A 27268-nucleotide genomic window follows, 5' to 3' on the forward strand; every position below is an offset into this window, starting at 1 on the left:
GCAGCTAGAGGAATTCAGGTCTTCGGATCCCTTATGTACAGGCTTCTCTTTACTGCTCTGCACAAAATGTTAATTGCTAGATTAGACAAACCTCTAAGTAGAGGGTTGGCCAGTTTTGTGATGAGACAGCTACCGCTAGCAAAGGATACTAGTTCCCGTAAGTTTTGTACGGCAGTCCTGGACAGCTAGCTCCCTGGACACCCTATTGAATTAGTCTTAAGGTGTGATGGTGATTTTGGGCATGCTAGAATATAGCATCAGAGACCTGGGGAGGTCCACGTAGTGGACTGGAATAGCTGCAGCTATTAAATATCTAGGTCATCCTTTATAGAGGCTTGTGATATATACTCTAGCTTCTGATTTCAGAGCTGACAGAAAGGAAAAAAAATCCGTCTTGCTAAAATGTAGTCAGACAGCAGTTTGTCTTTCCAAAACATTATTAGGTATTATTACAGAATGTGAACACCTTTCATTCCTGACAAACAGGAAATGTATGCTGCACTACTGGTATGTCAATCAGAGTGATAGCATCAATTTTATGGTTTTTAATTCATCCCCACCTCCTGCCGAGCCTTTTGCTCATCCCAAATTATGAATCTTAAAAGGTACGTGATTAAGAAGAAAAAAAAAATGTCTCTGCCTGTGTGAACTCCCGTGTGAAGAGCTTGGAGGCAGATATTTAAGAGATTTGTAAAGTGTATCCTGACTGCACAGTGACTGGACAGGTGACCTCCATTTCCTGCAGCCGGGATTGCCTCCTCATGTTTTTGCTTTAGTACTTTGCCAGCAACTCAAATGGGTATAGTTTATATGCACGGCACCTTTACACTTTTAAGGAGCAGAAGGAAAATAAGTAATGTTATTAAAAGCTGTATTTGTCAGTTCATGATATGTCAGTTACCTTTTCAATTTAAGTTTTTAGTATCTGTTTCTTTAGCTGTGGTGTTTTCCTTTATCTTGATTCACAGTCAATAATAAATACAAAGTCAGTGCTGGAGCCTGGCTTTGAAGGAATCAGAGCAATTTCTCTCAAAATTCTTGTCTTTCCACCTCTTAATTCTTTTTTTTTTCGACATGAAGAGCATTACCAGTGGAAAGTGAGGCTGATTAAAAATAAATAAATAATGTGTGCATGTGCACACGCATGCACACACAGACACACACACACTTTACTTCTCAACAGGGGGTTTGGGAGCCTGAGGTGTCTGAATCTGTCTCCCATGCTTGTTTCTGGTGAGGAGCCATTTTTCTTGTTTTTTCTTTTGTGGCTCCACCTGGACTCCACTTGCTGCCACAAACTCGGCAATTATCACACACTTATTTAAGATTTGGGGGTGTGATCTGATAGCGACTGATTGAAAGGTGAAGCAACAATTAGCAGTTGGTCAATATCAGTCTCCTCTCCTGGTGCTGACTACAGAGTGAGTGTTTCATCTTTGACAGAAAATTCTCTCTCCACAGATAGCCCAAGCTCTTGGATCTCTAGTAAGAACTTTCAGTGTTTGGGGGCCTCCACATTTAAATCGCTCTTGGCCATTTTAACTTTTGCTTTCACGTTTTGAGTGCTTGAGTGTTTCCGCAACAGAGCATGGAGCCTTGAAGTAACCCATGTGGTGTTTGCTTGTGAAGAATTTCTCATTCCGCTTTTACCACAATTTCTTTATGATTCAGAGTTGAAGTATGCTGGTTCTCTCCCATGCAAGAGAGCAAATGCAGGAAACAAGCAAGAGCTCTTCTTTTCCTGGTGGAGCACTGGTGTGAAACACCGAGTTTTGAGACTGGTGATAAGCAGCCATGCACAAGTGTGGCTAGTGCAGCAGGGCCTGTCTTCCCAGCAGGCTGAGTCCTGCAGAGAAGCTTGCGGGGATGGAAGGTGTCACGAATCTTGTTAAAGGAGGCTTGGAGGAGTTGGCCACACTGCTTTTCTTTGTGTAGGTGGTATTAGCATTCCCAAAGCACATTTACTTACTCTCATTTGCTTCCTCAGCTAGGAATATGTCACCTGGGTGCTGAGTCTTAAGAGATGAGCAGCTTGCTTTCAGATCACCTGGATGGTGAAGCAGCAAAGCTGTGCTTTCTGACTCCAAATCCGGTGCTCTTTGTCCTACCCCATGATTGCTTATTATTAGAGCCACAGACTTGGAACACGTTTGTGTTTCAACTCCCAATTAGATTGTTTAAGTGTGAATTTCTTAATAATACTGATATGTTTTATGACAGGGCTTTGCACATGGTATACACTAAATGAGTACTTTTGATTAATGAGCTATCTGGTTTTCCTCCTCCCTTTGTGTGGTGTGGCGTTTAATCACATCATAGACATTTACAGACATCACAAGGACTTATGTTGGATATTGGGAATGCAAGGTGAACGCTATGGACTAGATGTTTGTGCCCCCCCCCCCAGCATTCATCTGTTGAAGCTTTAACCAGCCCCCACCCAGTGTAGCTGTATTTGGAGATGGGGCCTCCAAGGAAGTAATTAAGTTTGATGAGTTCATAAGGGAAGAACCCTGATCTGACAGGATTAGCGCCCTTAAGTCCTTAGAAGAGACAGCACAGAACTCCCTCTCTTTCTCTCTGCTATGTGAATGTACTAAGGAAAGGCCACGTGAGGACAAAGCAGGAAGGCAGCAGCCTTTAAGCCAGGAAGAGAGCTCTCACCAGAAACTGAATTGACTAGCACCTTGTTCTTGGACTTCTCAGTCTCCGGAACTGTGAGAAAATAATTCTCAGTTGTTTAAGCCATCCAGTCTATGATATTTCCTTATGGCAGCCCAAGCAGACTAATACAGTTATTAAAACCAAACCTTGCTCAAGCACTGCATTACCCTGCAGAGTAGAAAGAGAATAGCCATAGTCAAACAGGTGGGTGAGTCAAACATGTTCATGTGCGTGGTCCCTTTGGGAATCAATCTCAGGGTTATCATCATACCACTGGGGTTCAAACACCCTCAAAGTCAGAATGGTTCAAAACATGCTGTAGTTTTTAGAACTGCATGTAGCAGTACTTGAGTGTGTATGGTCAGGGTGAAAGTGAGAAAGATGGCAAAAGCCTTCAAAGAGATGATGCGAATCTGTGTCATGGAGAGTGACTAGTGTGTTTCCAGGGAATAAGGCAGAAGAAAGTGCTCTGTTTTCGTCAGAGGAAACAGAAGTATAAATGAACATGGTGGAATCCTGGATTCTGAGACTTTAATTAGTTCATTAGGGCTGGAGCTTAGCATGGACATGGAGGAGTTTGAAAGATGAGGTTGGGAAGATAAGAAAGAGCTAGTTCCTTAAAAAATGTTCATGCGTTCAGCTTAGAAATTGGACTTTAATCTGTAAGCGATATGGGTGATATAAAAGAATTTAAACCTGTGTAGTTTTGTAGTTCTGAATCAGATTTGTAGTTTAGAAATCTATTTTGTATGTACTGTGGAGATTGAACTGAAACCTAATCTTGGGGTTAGGGCTTGGGATGGGATTTCAGGGAGTGATGCTGGCTCATAAATTCTCTATGAAAGATTTCACAAAAAATCAGGATGCTGCCTTTGATTTACCTCCTTAGCTAAAAGACACACTTCGAATTTTCAACCATTTTAGAATTCAAGTAAGCCTTCTTGCTTTTAATTATGGCATTGGAATAGCTCTTTTTAAAATTTTTTTCTGGAAGAAGAAGTGACTTTTGTTCATGGGAATGCCACACATCATGAGTGACACCCATGGCTCTGGTCCTCCTCCTCAAAACCAGAGTGGCTCCGAAATGAGCAAACCAGGGGCCTGGTGTGAAATTCAGCATTCTCTACTTCTTCTTCTGAACACTCTCTGGTTTCATTTTTAGGAGGTACCCCATTTTGCTATGCTGCTCACTGGAGCAACTTGAATGTTCTTAATTGGATGTTTCAGAGAGCAGTTAAAGAACAAGTAAACGTGCTCACTGAGCAATTCCTAATTCAAGCCCTGAGCCCAGAATTCATAAAAGACACAATCTCACCTTCACCTGGTCAGGGCGATTTAGCCTGCAGTTAGTTGAAGCACAGGGAAAAGTTCAAGCTTTTGTGGTATGAATTGGATGCTTGTGTGTGTGCCTAACTTATGTGTTTATAGCAACTGGGAACTCGCTCCTCTTTGACTCTCTGAAGAGTAACTCACACGTGGAAAAAGGTGGACAGACTGTCCTGTGGTCACTGTGCCTTCCTCTCAGCCTTCTGTTCATTCTTTCCTCTTCAAAGTGTCAGTCCACTGGAGAGGGACTGTTCTCACTTTTATGTGTCACACAGAATCCTAAAAACTGACGTTACCTGTTGGTGCTAACGACAGTGGTGACTGGGTGTTGTGACACCTGCAAACGCCTTTCTTCCTGGGCGCTCATTGTCAATCTGGGAATTTTGTCACCCCGGTTACCCCAGAATGTTTCCTTATGACTACATTCTTACTAGCTCTAAGTAACTCTTTTACTCAACGGGAACAAGGGCCAGATGGCATGCAGACATGTGCTTGAGACTGGGTGAGTCTTATTTGTTCTCTATTTCTTGTTACTTACTGTCACTCCTCAGCTAACCACACATAAGGAACCCACCCTGTGGGCTGTGTTTTTTTTTTTTGCTGTGCATATCTGAAACATGATTATAGTAATGTGCTTTTTATTAACATTATTGCTATTATGGGTTTCTTTTTGTTGTTGTTGTTTCAATCCACCTCATTTTTTGAGGGGAAAGGTGAGATATAAATAAATTCAACAATGTCAGCAGGTCAGCCAGAACACAGATGTGTAAATACAATGAATTTCATCCCCTTCTAATTAAAAAAACCTTGAAATTGTTCCAACAACACTGTTATAGCTCAAAAATAATTTTATTTGGAAAATTCTCTTTTGAAAAATGTCTTCAGAGCTTTTGCCTATCAATCATAGCAAATCATTGTTCTCTGAGGGTGGATTTGATCTTTTTTTTTTTTTAATTATTGAACAAGTAATTATTAGGTGCTTACTAAGTGGCAGGCAGTATACCAGGTGCAAGGAGCAAGACAGACATGGTTTCTGCCTTCAGAGACATTTAAGATCAAATCTGAGATGAATGTCTGAGCCCTGGAAAATACCTTTACTGATAAGAACAAGATGTGACTGTACAATGACAATCTTAACTGCCGCAAATGACAATTTTAAAGAAGAGATTTAAAACATTTTGAGTAATGGCAGCATCTCTGGAATAACTCAGACACACTGCGTGGAAGACAAGCACTGATTTTTCTTCATGCATCCAGTATAGTTCTATATAGTTTATAAAGCACTTTGTATATATTATGTTAGTCTCTTCTCTCCGGAGCTTCAAATTAGCAATCAGGTTTGAGTACCAGTTTCCTCCACTGGAAAATGAATGATCTCTATGTAGGTGTCTTCTAGGCTAAACATTCTGTAATTCTTATGTCTCCGATCCCATGCATTTATGCTGTGTCCATCACTTAGAATAGTTCCTTGTGATGTCTTTTGCCAAGGACTTTCCAAGCAGAGATGGAAGTCTAGTATATTCTCCTGGGGTGGCGAGCAGTGGTAGGTGGCCTGGCGTTCCACTGAGCTGAGCATTTAGAAGCCTGGCAAGGGATGGATTGAGCTCATCTCTCAGCCATAGAAGGAGGAGCAGAGGGAAGCTGAAGTTGAAGTACTAAGTGAGGAAACTTCCTTTGCAGTGAAGAAAGTCTGAAACAGCAAGTTCAGGGGATCAGGCAGAAGGAGAAATAAGACTCAAAGACTGAAAAAAAAAATTGGCTAGATAAAGAAGTTGAAGAGGTAGAACTTAAAAAGCTACCTGAAGAAACACGATTTATTCTTCTGGGTGCTAGAGTGAGAGCCTAAGAACCACTAGAATGATAAACAAACAAACAAAAAAAAACGGAAAAAAAAATTAAGTTGATTTTTTCCTTAACACCATTAGTGGCTGGACACAGAAAATAAAGTGAAAATGTAGCTCTGTTCTACAACATTACCTTATCAAATTTCCAAACCAGAAGCCCATTCCTGTTAAAAAAAAAAAAAATGCAGAGTGTTCATCAAAGAGAACATCTTGATGATTTCCAGATAGAACAAGTATTTAGAGATTGAAATGGAAATTTGTCTTGACAGCTCATCCTCAGCATTTTGGACCTTCTTTGTCCACATCGAAAATAAGATGCCAGTCAAAGTATTAAGTAGATATAACAATCTCTTCTTATGAAAAAAAAAAATTGTATACAGCATAAAAAATACAGAAGTTTTATTTTAAGACTTTGCTGCTGGGGACTTCCCTGGTGGTTCAGTGGTTAAGAATCGGCCTGCCAATGTAGGGGACACCAGTTGGATCCCTGATCTGGGAAGATCCCACGTGCCTCAGAGTAACCGAACCTGTGAGCTACAACTACTGATGCCCAGGTTCTAGAACCCATGCTCCACAACAAGAAAAGCTACCTCAGCAAAACACCCACACACCGCAGCTAGAGAGTAGCCTCTGCTCGCTGCAACTAGAGAAAGCCCACTCACAGCAAAAGACCCAGCACAGCCAAAAAAAAAAAATAATTACTTTTGGTTATAATTCTACTAAAAATCTTCTCATAAAAATACTTTGCTGCTCATCCCAGAAAAGTAAGTGGAGTATTTGCAAATGTCATAGCCATAATAAGAGATCAAAGAAGCCCCTGGTGGCTTTGGCCACACACACACACACACACACACACAGAGACACAGAGACACACAGACACACAGACAACACACATACACGTTATGGATTCAGGAGTAATTGTGAGAGCATCTCCAGGAGCAGTGGGTATGACAGGGCCTCTTTGCTGAAACTTTTCCTTTGGGCCCAGCATTCTGGCTCATTTGTACTGCATGTTCAAAGTTCATACCTGTGTTCTCCCGGCACGGCTTACCCATGAGCACAACAAATTGTTCCAGGTGGGAAGAAGATACAGCGGATATAAGTATACAGAAATCATGGGTGTAAAAAGCTGCTGATAATGTGTTTCTAGTTTTCTACTTATGTTTTTGTGTCATTTGCACCTCTAGACACATTTTGGTAGCCGCATTTCAGCCTCATCTGCAGTTTGATTTTGCTTGCTGTCCTGCTTACTTTTCAACCTTTTTCTGGAAGTTTCCTAAGTATCTAGGTGTTTTGCTAGTCAGCCACCTTCCAGAATTTCAGCACCAAGAAGTCTGCTCACAGTACTTTTTGTTTTGCTGTTGCTGTTTTCTCTCCCTCAACAAATTTGTAGCAGTAGGTCACACTTTTATCGAGAAACTTTATTTTACATTTGCTCTCCATTTTGGCTCTATTATTAGGCTATGCTTCTGGTATTCTGATCCCGCTTCATTTCCAGGATGCTTGTTGACGTCAGTGGGGGACCTAGGTAGAAAGGTGGGCACAGTCCTTGGCTGGGCTCCACGGACTGTTTTGGGAAAAAGTGTATGGCCTCCTGGAGGTGGGACATCTGTAGGATGGACCCCTGTTCATTTCCTACAGACAGTGGAGCCTCTGCGTCATGTTTAATGCAACTGCCGGTACAGGATGATATACTTGCTCAACCACCCAAATATATTGACTTTCTGTTAAAAGGCTTTTAACATAAATTTTAGGAGATTAACAAAACACATCACAGACTGTTGCTGAGAAGGCAGGCTTTTTAACTCTGTTTCTCCTCCATTGATTTTAGTTAATATATTTCCACCCCCCTCCTTAGTTTACTGTACCTTTTAATTTGTTATTCATTTGTTTGAAACCAGAACTCTGCTGAGGCGCTCTGGACCCACAGGAACTGAAATAGTTTGCCTTCATTATCGGGTAGACCTGCTCGAGTCTGTAGCCCCTGACAGAAACCACAAGACTGTACAAACTGGCAACTGTGGGTTTGTCTGTTCTCTATTGATTCTATTTCTGGAAAAAAACACGAACCAATGGGTGAGCCATGTGACTGTACAACTGACCCAAGGCTCCCATCAGAAGGGGGATGGAGACCTTTTTCAGACTGGCCGTAATGGGACCTTGACACTTTTCAGTTTGCTTCTTAACCATGGCCTTTGATAGCTCTGACTTAGAAGTTTAACTCCTTGTATTCTGGAATATAAAACTGCTATAGAATCTTAAGATTCTAGAGAATGTTATTCAAGATGCCATCCAACCATCTTGTCCTCTGTTGTCCCCTTCTCCTCCTGCCTTAAAAAAAAAAAAAAAAAAAAATTGGTCATTTTGTCCCAAATATTTAATACAAACGTGATATAACTTTGCTTATAAAGTGTCTTTGTTCTTCTAATGTGAGAATTACAAGACAACTCCACCCAAACACTTCAAAAGAAAATGATACACGCGTACCTTTTAAACTATGGAACTGCAACTGCTGTAGTATTTATTTTTCTTGAGCTTTGGTACTGGCGCTAAATACCAATATTCAAGTAAATAGAACGCATGACGCCTATGTGGTATGGCCTAATGGGAGAGTTCTGGCCTTGCTGTAAACAAGCTCTGTGTCCTTATCTTCTCGTTCCTTCTCCCATTACATGTGAGATGATCAGATGATCTCTTAAGATCTATTCTAGCTCTAAGATTCAGAGTGAGTAAAAGCTCTTGATAACACCAGAGAGATCCAGGTAGGGAGAACACATCCTATTAAACACACACACACTCAACAGAAACACCAAAATAGCTCCCCACACCTCCTCCCCCAACAATGACAATGCAGCCATCTGTTGGACGTTCCATTTCACTTAGCAGCTGCTCGCAGATACAGAAATCTGCATTCCTCCCGCTCTCGTGCTGGTATGCATGCAGCATGTGTGGGTACTAGCATTTGACTCTCCCACCCAAAGGAATGGCTTTCATTGAATAAAAATGATCACAGAAGGTTTCCGTACTCTCCCAATGCTGTTTTCCTGATAATAAGCATTTGGAACTATGTCTCCTCCCCTGTGTATTAAAATAAACCCTCTTAAAGATATGCACATCAAACAGTCATCTGAAAATTGAAGAGGACAACCAGGAAAAGGCTTCCGTGAAACTCCTGTTTTGTCAGAAACTTCCGCTTTGCAGGAGCGTGGGAGAGGTTGGAATGTAAAGTTCCATTTTATTTCTATTTTGTCAATACCTCCAACACTGCACTTAAGCTCTGAGAAATAAATATTGTACAAAAAGGAACCAGGAGGCTTTTAAAAGCAATAATAATCTCACCCTCAAACTAAATGAAAAAAAAAAAAAAAAATAGGATGAATCTCCAAAGGGGATAGAAAGTGAAGTCCTTTAAATCCTTTCACCCCCACCCCCTTGCCTCTTCTCCAGGGCTGAATTTTGTCCTCTACGTGGTGGACTGTATAAAGTGGTATATCATTTAAAAAGAGGCACTTGGGTTGGGGGTTGAGAGGAGCCGCAGTTACGAACAACAAAAAGGGGTCCTACAAGCCATGCAGACGGAGAACCTTGGGTAAAATTGGATCTGCTTTTGAGTACATAATTTAGGACATTTGTTCCAAGATTACTGTGGTTTTCTATAAATGTTAGTTTGCCGTATTATTTTCCATGAACTACTTTTCCAAAATGCAGAATATTTTGCCCCCCAAACATGGAAGCACTAAAGCTCAGATGAGGCACTGATTCATGGGGAGTCACCCAGAAACAGCTGGTCAGCCATCTGCAGCCCCAGAGCCCTCTTATTTTTACTTTGTTCAGCTAATTCTTTATGTAGAGGGGAGGAAGATGCGTTGGTCCTGGGAGAAGTGTGTGACTCGTGTAAGAAAACGATGACTAACTCCTGCCCGAGACTGGGATCTGGTGGCCTGATGTGCTGATTTGGAGGGCACACGTTTCCTATGTGCATTAGGCTCTCAGCTCTTGACTACATGTGCATTATTTTCTGTGCATCCGGTTCTTTGGGAAAAGGAAAGAAATGATGATATGCCATTGATCGTTCTGTGGGAATTGTTCCAGGTTAGAGCACCCCAGAGAGCCATAACCAGTCTTTTCAAGGCAGGCAGAAGAGCCTGCAGAATCCAGGACTGGTCTGGAAGTCAGACCCAAGAGTCTGCTCCTTCCTCCCTCAAGGGCCCCCTGAATTAGGCCTTCGAACTGCCCTAGAGTCTGTGGTCAAAAAATGGTGGGGATAAAGGCACTGGTTGACACCATTTAAAAGAAAAACCATGGCTCAGTGCCATAGTCATGTGAAGTCAAAACGTGGAGTAAATGTTTAGGTGGTGCTGTTTGATTTTACATTTTGTCGTTACTCTCATAAAGCTGTGGCTAATTCAAGCAGAATAGCCGTTTGCCTTCCAGAGTGAGTCAGGGGGTCTTGTTGACAGAAGGTGGATACTTCCATTATCCCTCCCTTGTGGTACCCAAGGCAGTTCATTCAGATGACAGAGCCAGATGACTGTGTGGGAAGGAAAATGCTCTTCCGGTTCTAGAAGGAAGGTTTTTTGGTGCACAGGTGTATGCTGCTTACAGGTAGGTGTAATTATAGTTTAATCAGATTCTTCAGTGTCTCTAGAGACCACTTTTGGCACACCATTTAATATTTTCCTCGAATCATCAAAATCTTTTACCCATTCCCCCCAAAACATGAGTATATGTGTGTGTACGCACACATACACAATACATATGTATGTGTATCTTCCTTGTTTGATTGAATTTTTTAATTGAAGTATAGTTGGTTTACAGCATTGTGTTAGTTTCATGTGTGCAGCAAAGGGATTCAGTTACACATATATACATATATATATATTTTTCAGATTCTTTTCTTATATTGAGTATAGCTTCTTGTGCTATGCAGTAGGTTCTTATCAGTTATCTATTTTATATATAGTAGCATGTATATGTTAACCTCAAACTCCTAATTTATCCTCCCCCCTACCTTTCCCCATTGTTTTCTATGTCTGTGGGTCTACTTCTGTTTTGTGTATAAGTTAATTTATATGTTTTCTTTTTATATATCCCACATACAAGCAATATTTTACGATATTTGTCTTTGGCTTACTTAGTATGATAATCTCTTTTTTATTTTGGCTTGTTTTCACTAAGGTTTTTAGTTTCCTTAATGACTTTCGTAACTACATTGCAAGATAAATCGTAATGTTTCTCCATAAAAGGTAGAGAAGAGAAGCTTTTACTGCTACATGTCACCTGTGGGGCATTAACCCAGGATCTAATGCACCAACCACTTCTAACTTTTCCTGGTGTACAATTATGAAAAGGCTCTCGGACAGTTAACCAGAACAAAAGACAAGCACCTTTAATTGATGAGGCATACAGTTTTTAAAAAAGAATTGAAAAACCATCTGTACTGTCAACTTTTGTGTCTCTTATTCATTCCTGTTTACTCTGCTATTCAATCCAAATAAAGATTGTTTCCACCTCAGCAACACAAAAATCCCATGGACTACCCTTCAGGCTGTCAGTCAGAGGAAAGATATACATATGCCCAGAGTATACACTTGTGCTTGTTCACAGTGTTATTTGGGGAAAATATGTTGCATGTTCTCCTGGCTCTCCTAGTTTTACATTTTGAATTAATGCAATTTATTCTAATTTATGACAACTGTTTGAAAGGCTTGCTCTCCATTTTCCCATTTATAAAGAAGTTATTTACATAGAGGGGAAGAGCAGTAGGAGAGAATTGCTCTGTGTGGTCAGCTGGAAAAATCCAGTGGACTCTGTCTTGGAGTCAGCATTGTGCCCTGAAGCTGATGGTAACTCTCTCTTCTGCCACTTTGGTGATAGGAATGAAATTATGAGAACCTTTCTCCTACTTCTTAAAGAAAGTCTTATACAATTGAGCTAATTACCTCCCCCTCCTCTCTCGTTCTCTCTTCCTGTATTTATATAGCAGCTATCACCATAGTACCTACACTCGTTGATAAGAGTGCTATTTTAGAAAAAAAAGAAAAAAAGGCACAAGGCAAGGGGGGAAAAAAAAAAAACCTAGATTCTTCCTTGTCATAGTATAAGGATCCTGTAAGGCCAAAAATCATAAGTCTGAATGATTTTAGAGATTTTTAAAGAGCCCTAAATAAAAGAGATTAACCTCATTGTACCTGGAACAGTGCTTCAACTATAGTGGGTATGCATAAAGGATGTTTGTTGATTGGCATCACTAGTATCTATTCTGGAGAAGGCAATGGCACCACACTCCAGTACTCTTGCCTGGAAAATCCCATGGACGGAGGAGCCTGGTAGGCTGCAGACCATGGGGACACGACTGAGCAACCTCACTTCCATTTTTCCCTTTCATGCATTGGAGAAGGAAATGGCAACCCACTCCAGTGTTCTTGCTTGGAGAATCCCAATCCCAGGGGGAGCCTGGTGGGCCGCTGTCTATGGGGTCGCACAGAGTCAGACACGACTGAAGCGACTTAGCAGCAGCAGCAGCAGCAGTAGCAGCAGCAGTATCTATTCATCTCAAAATTCTTATTTAAAAATACAGTCTCATCCCTGAGTGCTCTGCTCTGCCTTCATTCTTACCTTCTGAGCTTGTTCACCTCATGGTGAAGAGGGAACTCAGAAAGATGGGCAGGAATATGTATTGACTTCATTATAGAATTGGAGAAGGCAATGGCAACCCACTCCAGTACTCTTGCCTGGGAAATCCCATGGACGGAGGAGCCTGGTGGGCTGCAGTCCATGGGGTTGAGAGGAGTTGGACACGACTGAGCAACTTCACTTTCACGCATTGGAGAAGGAAATGGCAACCCACTCCAGTGTTCTTGCCTGGAGAATCCCAGGGATGGGGGAGCCTGGTGGGCTGCCGTCTATGGGGTTGCACAGAGTCGGACACGACTGAAGCGACTTAGCAGCAGCAGCAGCATTATAGAATCTGGTTCTTACTTGGGGCTTTCATGAAATTCTTTTGGCATATGGTGCTTATCCAGCTAATTGTGCATACACACAAAGTTGTATATGGATACTTATAACTTCAATTACTTATATCATTAAAAGAAATCACAAGTCATAGAAACTAAGACTTGTTTTTATGGGCCAGATATTGTTCTAATTCATTCATTTTATTAACTCACTTAATTCTCATAACATCTCTGGGAGGTATCAGTTCAGTCAGTTCAGTCTCTCAGTAGTGTCTGACTCTTTGCAACCCCATGAACCACAGCACGCCAGGCTTTGCTGTCCGTCACCAACTCCCAGAGCTTACCCAGACTCACGTCCATTGAGTCGGTGATGCCATCCAGCCATCTCATCCTCTGTCGTCCCCTTCTCCTCCTGCCCTCCATCTTTCCCAGCATCAGGGTCTTTTCAAATGAGTCAGCTCTTTGCATTAGCTGGCCAAAGTATTGAATTTTTAGCTTCAACATCAGTCCTTCCAATGAACACCCAGGACTGATCTTTAGGACGGACTGGTTGGATCTCCTTGCAGTCCAAGGGACTCTCAAGAGTCTTCTCCAACACCACAGTTCAAAAGCATCAATTCTTCAGTGCTCAGCTTTCTTTATAGTCCAACTCTCACATCCATACATGACTACTGGAGAAACCATAGCCTTGACTAGACAGACCTTTGTTGACAAAGTAATGTGTCTGCTTTTTAATATGCTGTCTAGGTTGGTCATAACTTTCCTTCCAAGGAGTAAGCATCTTTTAATTTCATGGTCACAGTCACCATCTGCAGTGATTTTGGAGCCCCCAAAAATAAAGTCAGCCACTGTTTCCCCATCTATTATAAATTAAGAAGCTGAGCAATGGAGAGGTTAATTAAATAGCCCATGATCATACAGTTGGTAATAACCAGTGAAAGGGATTTGAACCCAGGCATACCACATTATCATGGAGTAGGAAATGGCAACCTGCTCCAATATTCTTGTCTGGAAAATACCATGAATAGAGGTGCCTGGTTGGTTCTGGTCCATTGGCTCGCAAAGAGTCCGATGCAACTGAGCACATACCACGTTATGCCTTCTCTGTCTCAAACAATTTCATATTAGAAACTAGGACTACAACAAAAGCCCTCAGGGTAGTATGATTTTAGGGCCTGAATCTTGCCAGTACGTACTAATCTGCTGAACCTCAAATTTAATCTAACATCAGGGTAGGTAGAACTGTTCCATATTATTATTTGTTTATGTAGCTTTAAAATGTTTAATGCAGGGCCTACTTAGTCTGTGAAGTCCATGGCTTTACACTAAAACCATACATTCATTATGTAGACATTTATTGAGCAACTACTATATAAAATGCTGCACATAGAATGAGAAATCATTTTGCTTTTATGGATAGCTCAGTCTGTTGGGTGGGAGAAACTCAAATACATTAACAAATGGTTTAAATGATGCTTAAGTGTCACTGCCAGAATCTACAAAATGTGGCAGCAAGGAGGAAGGACTTTGGTGTGTGGATAATAGGGGCTAGGGCTGAGTAGAGGCCGGGCTACATGAGAACTAGATTCTTGAACTGAAGGTTTGCAGAGGCAACTCAGTGAGAACAATCTAGGGAGTGGAAGCAGTTTGTTTAAAGACTTGAAGGTATGAAAGAGCATGATGCTGAATGTGGTAGAGCTGAAGCGAGATGCCAAGGTGATGAGCCCTGAGGTTAGAAGCGTAAGCAGGGATCAGACCGTGAAGGACCACCTCTGCCCCTCGTCTGTAGGTAAAGGCAAACGTGAGGGATGACAAGAAGGGTGCTCCGCCTAATCGAGTTTCTTTTTTGGAAAATGAGCTCAGAATGACCTCATGACCTGGAGGTCCTGATAAAACTAAGGGGAAGAGGGACAGTGAAGGGATATTCTGGCGTAGTATTAGAGACTGAACATGCTTTTAATGCTCATACCAAGCTTGTGTACCAGGTATTATCTCCAGTGCCCTGCACTGTCCAGATCTTCTTCCTAACCCTTCTACCACATCTCCCCAGCCGCTTCTGCTGCCTGTCTTCTTGAGCTTTCTTCTTGGCTCCTCTGTTTCTCACACTTCTCAGCCCAGCACACTCCTCTTCTTGTCCTCTGCTCATGCCCTTCTCTCCCCCTTGAAAAGCACTCCTTCTGAAGCAAGCCCCTACATTTCACACGTTCCATTCAGAAGTCCGGGAATCAGAAGCTCAGGAATCATCTTGCTCCCATGACTTCTCTCTCAGTACTGAACTCAACCCCATGTCCTGTTTCCAGTCTTAAGTATCTTTTGACAAGTCTCTTTGTTGCAGATTTGGTTAAAGTGAACCTTGTTCTTACCTCTACTCTTGCAGCAGCATTTTAGCTAGTCTTAACTATATCTGGCTATCTGAGTAATGTTTTTTACTAGTAACCTGACCTCTACTCTTCTATTTAAAATTCATTGGCTCCCTATTGTGTTTGTGTGTGTGTTAGTAGCTCAGTTGTGTCCAACTCTTTGTGACCCCACAGACTGTAACCTGCTAGACTTCTTTGTCCATGGGATTCTCCAGGCAAGAATACTGGAGTGGATTGCCATTCCCTTCTCCAGGCTCCCTATCAAACAAATATATATATATATATACACACACACACACAAATATATATATAATATATATATATACACAAATATATATATACACACAAATATATATAAACATATATATATATATATAGTTTTCTAAGAATGATCTACAGGGACCCCTAGATTGGGCCAACAATTTCATCTTAAACCTCATTTCCCATTGCTAGCTAGCACATGGCCTGGCAACAGTAAGAACTCAAAAAACATTTGTTGGATGAATAAATGAATGAATGAATGACCCCCAACTTGCTTAAACTGCTGTGTTTAAAAGAATTAGAGGTATAGATAATCTAAAATACCTTCATTTTCATTTTCAGTTACTATCCCAAGGTAGCTAGTGATACTCAAAATATTAATAATCAAAGCCTCAGCATTGACCAGTTAGAAGGGGCATGGGCTGCGTGTCACTGTACATGTTCACTATCAACCTGGCTGGACTTCTCTTTTCAACACAAGTTGAGTGTGTTCTCATTTGCACCAGGCAGAAGTGGTTCTGCATAGAGTTCTCTGCCTTTGGACATTATTCTAGAAGCCTCCTCCAGCCCCATTTTGATTCTTCTCTGAAGCAGCTTAAGGGCCAAGAGGCTGGAAGGATGGTTTTATAGATGAGAGATTCACAGATCTTTAAGACGAGAGCAGCCCCAGTGTTCCTGGTGGATGTGATTCAGGGAGGACAGGCACTGTACACATTTTGTTGCTGTCCCTCCAGAATAGCCTTGGAGGGTACACACAGACTTTCCCTTTTTTGAACCACTAGTGTTCCGTGAACTTTTCAGTCAAACCCTCTTTTCTCCCATTATACTCACCCCTTTCTCATCTTTTTCTGTTACCTATGAGTGTTTCTACCCTCCCAATGCTTCTTCCTCCCTTTCTTCCTCTTCCACAAACATTCCCAGATCCTTACTTGAAGAAAATTGTGATCTGTCTTATGAATTGCGAAAGGAGTACATCAAGGCTGTATATTGTCACCCTGCTTATTTAACTGTACATGATGCAGTGTACATCATGCGAAATGCCAGGCTGGATGAAGCACAAGCTGGAATCAAGATTGCCAGGAAAAATAACGATAACCTCAGACATGAAGATGACACCACCCTTATGGCAGAAAGTGAAGAAGAGCTAAAGAGCCACTTGATGAAAGTGAAAGAGGAGAGTGAAAATATTGACTTAAAGCTCAACATTCAGAAAACCAAGATCATGACATCTGATCCGATCACTTCATGGCAAATAGATGGGGAAATAATGGGAACAGTGAGAGACTTTATTTTGGGGGGTCTCCAACACTGCAAATGGTGATTGCAGCCATGAAATTAAAAGATGCTTGCTCCTTGGAAGAAAAGCTATGACCAACCTAGACAGCATATTAAAAAGCAGAAACATTACTTTACCAACAAAGATCCTTCTAGTCAAAGCTATGGTTTTTCCAGTAGTCATGTATGGATGTGAGAGATGTACCTTAAAGAAAGCTGAGCGCCGAAGAATTGATGCTTTTGAACTGTGGTGTTGGAGAAGACCCTTGAGAGTCCCTTGGACTGCAAGGACATCCAACCAGTCCATCCTAAAGGAGATCAGTCCTGGGTGTTCATTGGAAGGACTGATGTTGAAGCTGAAACTCCAATACTTTGGCCAACTGATGCGAAGAGCTGACTCATTTGAAAAGACCCTGATGCTGGGAAAGATTGAAGGTGGGAAAAATGGATGACAGAGGGTGAGATGGTTGGATGGCATCACTGACTCAATGGACGTGAGTTTGAGTAAGCTCTGGGAGTTGTTGATGGACAGGGAGGCCTGGCGTGCTGCAGTCCATGGGGTCACAAAGTCCGACACGACTGAGCGACTGAACTGAACTGTCTTACATATTTAGCATATTCATTAAGAAACATCACCTAAGAATCAAATAAATATTGCTTTTGTGCCTCCTCTCACAAAACAAAATTAAAACAAGACAAAAAGGTAACTTTTTTACTTGACTAAAAAACAAAAATAAAAATTGATTTTTTTTTATTCAATGAGGCAGTGATTTTTATTAACGAGGCAGTTGATTTATTGTATTAAAAAACAAAAGAAACCAAAACCCTATTGTGGCCAGAGTACTTAAACAGATTAAAAAAAGGCGAATGAAAAGAGAGACTGATAAGGAGGAGGAGGAAAAGGTGCAGGAAGAGAAGGAGATTTCACAGGTCAAAAATTAAAAGGGAAGAGTGAAGTCAAAGAAAGGGAACTGGACAAATATATAAGTAGCCTGTAATGACCACACCCCCTTTCTGGTTGTCAATCTTTCCCTTCTCAACTCACATGGAATCCCTGTTCAACCAAAGGAAGATGAGCCAGAAGGGAAGAAATTACATCTGATTTTGTTCACAAACAGGGTTGAGGACCCACTGTGTACTAGGTATTGTTCTAGACGGTTGGGAATCTTTACCAGTAATTTATGTTGTGGATCTTCTGTGTTTCTTTTTATGTTAAGAGGATGTTCTTTTCAGAGGAACATTTATTTTGTCAGCCTCCCTTTTTGTCAGTTGCTTTGTGCGCCAGCCAAAACCAAAGGCAAAAAAGTAGGTAAAAAAAAAGCAAAAGAATAAAATCCTGCACATAAAAACCTTACAGAGATTTATATTCAGTATGCTGCAGCGAGAAGGTTCAGCCCTTTTCTTGTCGCATTTGCATCTGTTTCACTATCTCCAAAAGGAATTAGCAGAATAAACCCCCACTGTACCTGGTGGAAGTAATTCACAGCGGCAACTTCACTGGTGCGGCTGGATATTCATGCTAATGTACAGGAGTTAAATATAGCACAGAACAAGTGTGTCAGAAGGAAAAAACAAAGCAACTGACTTGACACTGCAAGGGGTGGGGTGGGGGAGGCGAGATGATTATACTTTTAAGCACCAGCATAAACTGCAAACTCGGTAAACTGATGAGACAAGAATGTGGTGACTACATTGAACTGAGTCATGCTAACCTAATATCCTCAGTGGTAAACAAACAAACAAACAAAACCCCCCAAAAGAACAACTAAAAATGCTGCCTAGATGAGTGTGGATAAGAGAGTCTGGAATAGAAACAAAAATGTGGTAATGTTGATTAATAAGCAGGTTCGATAGGAGAGATGCGGTTCTCTTAAGTTTTCTGGGGTTTTCCCCCATTTCTAATGGGAGACGGCGCTAAGACCACACACCATTGGGTATAATCAGCAGTTGCATATGCTTGTCGTGTAAATCGTATAGTTCCCGTTGCCTGATTGTTACATACCACTTTGAAAACTCTAGAGGAAATGCCTCATGGGCAGTGACTTAAAGGAAGGAGCTCTGTTCTGAGAAATTGATCCACGGTCATGAGATTTTTGCCTCTGGCTATGGAAATGTGGCTTCAACACGTATGTACCCCATTCTTCCCCCAGGAGACCGTGTGATGTATGAACAAAAGCACTGGATGCGGAATCGCGACAACGGTTAACGCTTCTTTCACTAACGTTAGTGCCGTCTTGAAAAAATTAACTTCTTAGATGTCATTTCTTTATTTCATTTCTAAAGTAAGATGGTTACGCCAGATAACCTCAACCCCTCTTTCTGGCTCTGACATTCCAGATTCTCAGTAGATTGAAATGCCAAATGCCCCGTTCATCACTAAATGTAGAAATGGGGGAGGGGGAAATGCCTCAACCACAGAGGATGGAGTATGGCTTTCTGTGCTTGGAGGCTGCTGTGGACGAGCCTACCCTTCCTCAGGGCATTGAACACCATCTTTAGGGGGACTTATTTACGTTAAACCATAACTGCATTATCTATACCTTAGCACAGCTGGTTCTGTATAGCTACTACCTCTTTAGTTAACTGATATGTTCCCAGGGCTTGGTACAGTCACTAGCACTTACTGAGTACTCAGAAAATCTTTGGTGAATGAGTGAAATAATTATCTCCTGGGAAACTGATACCTAAATGAGATTTAGAAGGCTGTACAGGATAATGAGCACTTTCAGGGCAAAAGATACTGAGTGCAGCCATGGATAAGAGCAAGACCTTGGTGTTCAGACCTTGACTCTTATCACTTACTATCTTGTTGACCTTAGGCAAGTGACTTAATCTCTCCAAGTCTAATGCTCTTCCAGAGAAAGTGGGGTTAAAATGTTATCTCTCTCATATGGACAAGGTGAAGGTTGAATGAGTACTGAATTATGAGGAAATGAACAGATTGCCAGCTAGTATCCAGAGAAAAATAAATTCAGCAAAGAGAATGTACAGGATCTAGATTGGATGCAGGATGTGATATGAGCTTTGGCTGAGGCATTAATACAGGGCTTTCTGTGGGGAGAGTGAGCTGGAACCATAGTGAAGCTCATTTCCTGGGGCAAAGGGCACTGGCCAGGTCAACTCTAGTGCCTGGCTAATGTGAAGGCAGAGTATTCAGAGAATATTGCCCAAATTCATGTTGGGTCCCAGAAAATACGGGACTGGTGGTGTGCACATGGAATGGTAGAGAGTTTTCTGACGTTCTCCAGATGCTTTTGGATTTGAAGGTAGCCTCTCTGTGTAGGGCAGGACCGGTTTCCCAGGTGGCGCTAGTGGTAAAGAACCTGCCTGCCAATCCCGATGCAGGAGATGTAAGAGACGTGGATTTGATCCCTGGGTTGGGAAGATCCTCTGGAGAAGGAAATGACAACCCTCTCCACTATTCTTGCCTGGAAAACCCCATGGACAAAGGAACCTGACAGGATGTAGTCCTATAGAGTCAGACACAACGGAAGTGACTTAGCACAGCAGACAGTGACTGAAGGGCTAGGAAGCAAGGGATTAGAAAGTGTTGGACAGGGTGTTAGACCTGGAACAAGTGAGGCTGAGATTCAGGATGGGCCCAAATCTTCTAGAACTAACACCAAACGAAGATGCCCTTTTCATCATAGGGGATTGGAATCCAAAAGTAGGAAGTCAGGAGATATTGAAATAACAGGCATGTTTGACCTCGGAGTACAAAATGAAGCAGGGCAAAGGCTAACAGAGTTTTCTCAAGAGAACATGCTGGTCATAGCAAACACTCTTTTCCAACCACCCAAGAGATGCTTCCACACATGAACATCACCAGATGGTCAATACTGAAATCAGATTGATTATGTTCTTTGTAGCCCAAGATGGAAAAGCTATATACAGTCGGTGAAAACAAGACCTGGAGCTGTCTGTGGCTCAGATCATGAGCTCCTTATTGAAAAATTCAGGCTTAAATGGAAGAAAGTAGGGAAAACCACTAGGCAATTCAGGTATGACCTAAATCAAGTCCCTTACAGTTATACAGTGGAGGTGATAAATAGATTCAAGGGATTAGATCTGATAGAGTGCCTGAAGAACTATGGACAGAGGTTTCTAACACTGTATAGAAGGCAGTGACCAAAACCATCCCAAAAGAAAAAAAAAAAAAAAGAAGGCAAAATGGTTGTCTAAGGAAGCCTTACAAATAGCTGAGGAAAGAAGAGAAGCAAAAGGCAAGGGAGAAAGGGAAAGATATACCAAACTAGATGTAGAGTTCCAGAGAATACCAAGGAGAGATGAGAAGGCCTTCTTCATTGAGCAAGGCAAAGAAATAGAGGAAAACAATAGCCTGGAAAAGACTAGAGATCTCTTTAAGAAAAGTAGAGATATCAAGGGAATATTTCATGTAAGGATGGGCACAATTAAGGACAGAAATAGTAAGGACCTAATAGAAGCAGAAGAGGTGGCAAGAAAACACAGAAGAACTATATAAAAAAGGTCTTCATGACCCAGATAACCATGATGATGTGGTCACTCACCTAGAGCCAAACATCCTGGAGTATGAAGGCATGTGGGCCGTAGGAAGCATTACTATAAACAAAGCTAGTGAAGGTGACAGAATTCCAGCTGAGCTACTCAGAATCCTAAAAGATGATGCTGTTAAAGTGCCACCCTCAATATGTGAACAGATTTGGAAAACTCAGCAGTGGCCACAGAATTGGAAAAGGTCAGTTTTCATTCTAGTTCCAAAGGCCAGTGTCAAAGAATGTTCAAACCACTGTACAGTTGTACTCACTTCACATGCTAGAAAGGTTATGCTTGAAATCCTTCAAGCTAGACTCCAGTGTTATGTGAACTGAGAACTTCTAGATGTACAGCTGAATTTAGAAAAGGTAGATCAACCAGAGATCTAATTGCCAACATTCATTGGATCATGGAGACAGCAAGGGAGTTCCAGAAAAACATCTACGCTAAAGCCTTTCACTGCGTGGATCACAAAAAATTGGAAAATTCTTAAAGAGATGATAATACCAGACCACCTTACCTGTCTCCTGAGAAACCTGTATGCAGGTAAGAAAGCAACAGTTAGTCTTGGACATGGAACAATGGATTGGTTCAAAATTGGGAAAGGGGAATGTTAAGGCTGTATATTGTCACCTTGCTTATTTAAGTTCTGTGCAGAGTACATCATGTGAATGAGAGGCTGGGTAAACCACACACTGGAATCAAGATTTCTGGGAGAAATATCAACAACCTCAGATATGCAGATAACACCATTCTAATGGCCGAAAGTGAAGAAGAACTAAAGATCATCCTAATGAGGGTGAAAGAGGAGAGTGAAAAAGCTGGCTTAAAGTTCAACATTCACAAAACTAAGATCCTGGCATCCCATGACATGGCAAATAGAAGGGGAAAAATTGGAAATGATAACAGATTTTACTTTCTTGGATTCCAAAATCACTGTAGACAGTGACTGTAGTCATGAAATTAAAAGACATTTGTTCCTTGGAAAAACAAACCTAGACAGCACATTAAAAAGCAGAGACATCACTTTGCCAACAAAAGTCCGTATAGTCAAAGCTATGGATTTTCCTGTAATCATGTACGGATGTGAGAGTTAAACCATAAAGAATGTTGAGCACCAAATAGATGATACTTTCTAACTGTGGTGCTGGAGAAGACTCTTGAGAATCCCTTGGACTTCAGAAAGACTAACTCAGTCAGTCCTAAAGGAAATCAACCCTGAATGTTCAGTGTAAATACTGATGCTGAACCTGAAGCTCCAGTACATTGGCCAGCTCATGTGAAGAGCTGACTCATTAGAAAAGACCCTGATGCTGGGAAAGATTGAAGGCAGGAGGAGAATGGGGTGACAAAGGATGAGATGGTTATATAGCATCACCCACTCAGTGGGCACAAATTTGAGCCAACTCCAGGAGATAGTGAAGGACAGAGGAGCCGGTTGTTCATGAGGTCTCAAAGAGTTGGATATGACTTAGTGACTGAACAACAACACCACCACCAATAGCAAAGCTTAGAAGAAAACTAGGCAAGAGGCTTGGAAAAAATCAAGGACATGGCTTTCCATTGAGTTAAAAATAACAGGAGGGGAAATAGAGATTTAGGAGAGAGCACTTTAATTTAGAGACCGTAGGGCCACCTACGTCTTACTCTGCTCATGGATTAAATATCTCGTAGGCATAAGAGATTAATTCCAAGTTGCACCATGTGAGATTGACAGTACCCATATGCATTCTGCTTTGACACCATTGGCTCAGAAAGTTAAGCTGGCTGTAGAGACAGATGATAAAGAGACTTGGCAGGGGCTAGCAGCAGAGCTACAGACAAGAAATAAAAGCAGAGAGGAATAAGGAGAAAAAACATGAAGCTAAACAACACTGACCACAGTAAAGAGAACTAAATGGTAAAAAAAAAAAAAAAGAATAAAAGGCATATTTCTCAGATCCAGGAGGCAAAACAGACTGATCCCAGTGACTGAAGAATTTTCATCTGTTTCCAAAGGGACCAGACCTAGGGCTTGATAAATGATAAACAGAATGCTTTCTTCCCCCACCTACTTCTCTTGGTGATCTAAGAGGCTAGGAAGAGTGGTCTTATTAAATCAGGATAAAAGGAGGCTGATGTTTTCCAAACAGTCCATAGGTCAGGGTTCAAAGAGAAATCTGGAAAAGGAAAGTGACATCAAGAATTACCTGGAGCAAATCACTGAAGGCCAAAAACAGCAAGCATCATGATAAGAGAAGAGAGAGCTTGTCAGTGTAAAGCCCACAGGCATATTATGTCCCCATACAGGGCAGACATCTGCTGATCAGTTGCCATAGGAGAGGTACTGAATATGCAGTGGTGGGATGATGTAGCTGGGATGAGCTCTCAGCAGGAAATATGAAGTATACGAAGTAAGAAAAGGCCTAGGAGTCTGGGGTGTAGGTTTTATAATAGTAACCTCACAGATTTTTGAGGAAAGGTAAGTGGAATATGCAAACCCAGCTAGAGTGTTCCATAGGGGTGCCATGTTTTAGTACCATCTTAGTCCATTTGGACTGCTATAACAAAAACAGCATATACCGAGTGGCTTAAGTAATAAACATTCATTACTCACAGTCTGCAAAGTCCACACATACTTAAGGCACCGGCAGATTCAGCAGAGTCGGTGTCTCATGAGGGTTTTCTTCCTGATTCATAGATGGCCGTCTTCTCACTGTGTCCTCTCGTGACAGAGGGGTGAGAGAGCTCTCTGGGGTTTCTTTTCCAAGGGTACTAATCCCATTCATGGGGGCTACATCCCATGACCTTATCACTTCCCAAAGACCTCACCTTCTAATGCCCTTCCATTCCACTGGGGGTTAGGACTTCAACGTATGAATTCGGAGAGGTAACAGAACATAACACCAGTTCAGCCATTCTGTCAAGTTTTAACTCCTTAATCAGATCTTTACTGTTGCCCACTTTGAAACTTTACAGACATCTAGAATATCAGTTAAAATGTATTATAGGTCCAGGTAATTTTAGATAATTCCTTGCCTTCCTAAGGGCTTCCGGGTGGTGCTAGTGTTCAAGAATCTGCCTGTCAGTGCAGGAGATGCAAGAGATGTGGGTTTAATCCTGGATCAGGAAGATTCCCTGGAGTAGGAAATGGCAACTCACTCCAGTAATTCTTGGCTGGACAATTCCATGGACAGAGGAGTCTGGTGGGCTACAGTCCATGGGGTCACAGGCAGAGTCAAACATGACTGTATGACTGAACATATGTGCACGCTTGTCTTCCTGCATGACTTCAGGTATTCTTAGATGCCACCCAACTGATATGATTTGCAAGATGCCGGTGACTTACACAAATTCCTTTATGTCACTGTCAAGATGCAGCTATTTTCCTTGTGGCACCACGTGCTGGGAATTATGAGTCATGAGCTTAGTTTTGGCAGAAATTTGCCTGATAGATCTGAGGGGCTGAGGTCTAGGAAAACAGGAGAAACAAAGCATGACCAAAGTGGACTTGCACTTGAGTGATTGGTAGCAAAACTTAGAAATGATCTAGATCAGTAGTGATAATCATGGGGCAGCTTTATGAGTTCAAATAGAAGAATAAAATTATAACACTACCGTCTCTGGGGTTGCACAGAGTCGGACACAACTGAAGCGACTTAGTAGTAGTAGTAGACTTCCACTCATTTACTCACTAAAAATTTATAAATAGTTAACAACTATAGGAATAACATATTATTGACTCATTCAAAGCATACTTGAAAGTATTCTTTTATTAATGTCTATTATAATGAAAATTTTTTGTCAGCATTACGGGAAATTTGCAGAGCACAGTCAGGGGGTATGATATGACCAAGCAAAGGATCTGTGTGATTTGAGGGGCAGTGGAGAACAGAACATTTGTTTGGCTTAAATTGGGCAGCTTGATTTAAGAAGCACCAGAACAATACACAAAACTACATATGCCATCCAACCCTGTTAAGAAATACCATTCCAATGCTGCAGAGCTGTGCCAATTCAGCGTAGAGTGCCATCTTCAGCCAGCCTCATATGGCAGTGAAGACTCAGTGAAGAGTCAAGCCATTTCCAGTTTTCTTTAATCCTGGGAAATGAATTCAAGCGGCCAGCATGTCTTTTCCACATTGCTGGGAAAATAAAGCAGCAAGCACAAGCCTCTGTGAGTTCTGCTATCTTCATAATGCTATACAGAGCAAGGAATCTTCTGATACATGTTGATTTTTATTGAGGACTGCAAACTGACAAATTCCAGTTCTTTGTAAAACAAAATAAGACAATGAATACTGAATAGCAGCTTCAGGTTAGGCCAAGTGAATTGATTGGTAGGAGTTGTTTTTGTTTTTGTTTTAGGTGATGTTTAGGTCAGTCTACCATTGTCAAAAGCTTACAGTCCTTGACAGTTAAGGTTCCTTCATAACCAGGAGGGATCCTGGAGACTTAATTTTGACAATATGATGGATTCTGAGATTCCATCTTTAAGAGTCTTATCCTCATGGCCTCCAGAGGATTAACAGTAGAAAGGGCACTTATTTTCACTAGTGACCAGAGCAAAAAAAATCTTATTGGATAGCACAAATGAATTCAGTGTTATAGTAGAAATGGATTACTTTTGATTTTTATAGACACAGACACAGCCTTCAATTCAGCCAGGAAGCTGGAGCATCCTGAACTTTTTCTTTCTAATCCCCTGAATTTAGATAATCACCAAGCCTCCTCTGACCTGCTTTCTAAACCGCTCTTTTGCTCTCCCTTGCTCTGCATCTCCACTGCCACTGCCTGATCCTCAGCTCTCATCCTTTTTTCTGGGGTGTCCGATTGGCCTTGTTGGTGATCCTGCCTTTCTGTTCACAGCAATCCAAATCAGCTTGCATACTACTGAAAGTGCGAATTTCCTGACATTCCTGCCAAATGACGTTAACTATCCTGATTTAAAATAAAAAACAATGACAACAGTAAACCAAGGAACAAACTTTGGTGACTGCCCATCACTTGAAAGACAAAGTTCGATTGTGTATCAGTTCAGTTCATTTCAGTCACTCAGTCATGTCTGACTCTGCAACCCCATGGACTGCAGCACGCCAGGCCTCCCTGGCCATTGGCAACTCCCGGAGTTTACTCAAACTCATGTCCATTGAGTCAGTGATGCCATCCAACCATCTCATCCTCTGTCGTCCCCTTCTCCTCCTGCCTTCAATCTTTCCCAGCATCAGGGTCTTTTCAAATGAGTCAGCTCTTGGCATCAGCCGGCCAAAGTGTTGAAGTTTCAGCTTCAACATCAGTCCTTCCAATGAACACCCAGGACTGATCTCCTTTAGGATGGACTGGTTGGACCTCCTTGCAGTCCAAGGGACTTGCAAGAGTCTTCTCCAACACCATAGTTCAAAAGCATCAATTCTTCGGCGCTCAGCTTTCTTTATAGTCCAACTCTCACATCCATACATGACTACTGGAGAAACTATAGCCTGACTAGACAGACCTTTGTTGGCAAAGTAATGTCTCTGCTTTTTAATATGCTGTCTAGGTTGGTCATAGCTTTCCTTCCATGGAGTAAGCATCTTTTAATTTCATGGCTGCAGTCACCATCTGCAGTGATTGGAGCCCCCACAAAAAGGACTTCTAAATAGATTCCCATGCTGGGCCCTGCCTATCTTGCTAGCCTTAACTTCTGCCTCACTTGCTCATGCTTCCAGTGTGCTAGCCAGACAAAACTATCTGCATTTGTCTAAAAGCTTCTATGGTTTCTCCTGCCACTGTGCCACTGTACAAAATGCTCTCTGTTATCTGCCTTGCAAATTCATCTCTGAATCACCCTGGTGGAATAGAGCTGCTTACCACTAGGGACATCCTCTTTGGAATATTGTGTGAGCAAGGGATAACCTTCATTTATATTTGAGCAGTTATGGAAACTGGAGTCTTGTTGCTCCTATGGTCTGTATTGTCCTAATTCATTCATTCATTTTACAGCCATGACATACAGTTGCTCACGTGCATGATCATGTAACCTTCTTGTTAATCATCACTACGCCGTGTTTTCTACTTGGTGAAGGAGAGTGTCTGTTATGGAGAAGCC

General features: G+C 41.7%; 1 long non-coding RNA gene across 1 annotated transcript in view; it reads left to right on the top strand.

Annotated features, from left to right (window-relative positions):
* Window positions 1–3489: 3489 nt before the first annotated feature.
* The window catches only part of LOC139184227 (uncharacterized), a 59850-nt gene continuing 36071 nt past the window's right edge, over window positions 3490–27268 (top strand). Inside the window, exon 1 of the long non-coding RNA XR_011567798.1 lies at window positions 3490–4492. This is a non-coding gene — a long non-coding RNA (uncharacterized lncRNA). The remainder of the gene's footprint in view (window positions 4493–27268) is intronic.

The sequence above is a fragment of the Bos indicus genome, chromosome 7 (assembly GCF_029378745.1).
Source record: "Bos indicus isolate NIAB-ARS_2022 breed Sahiwal x Tharparkar chromosome 7, NIAB-ARS_B.indTharparkar_mat_pri_1.0, whole genome shotgun sequence".
NCBI classification, from domain to species: Eukaryota; Metazoa; Chordata; class Mammalia; order Artiodactyla; family Bovidae; genus Bos; species Bos indicus.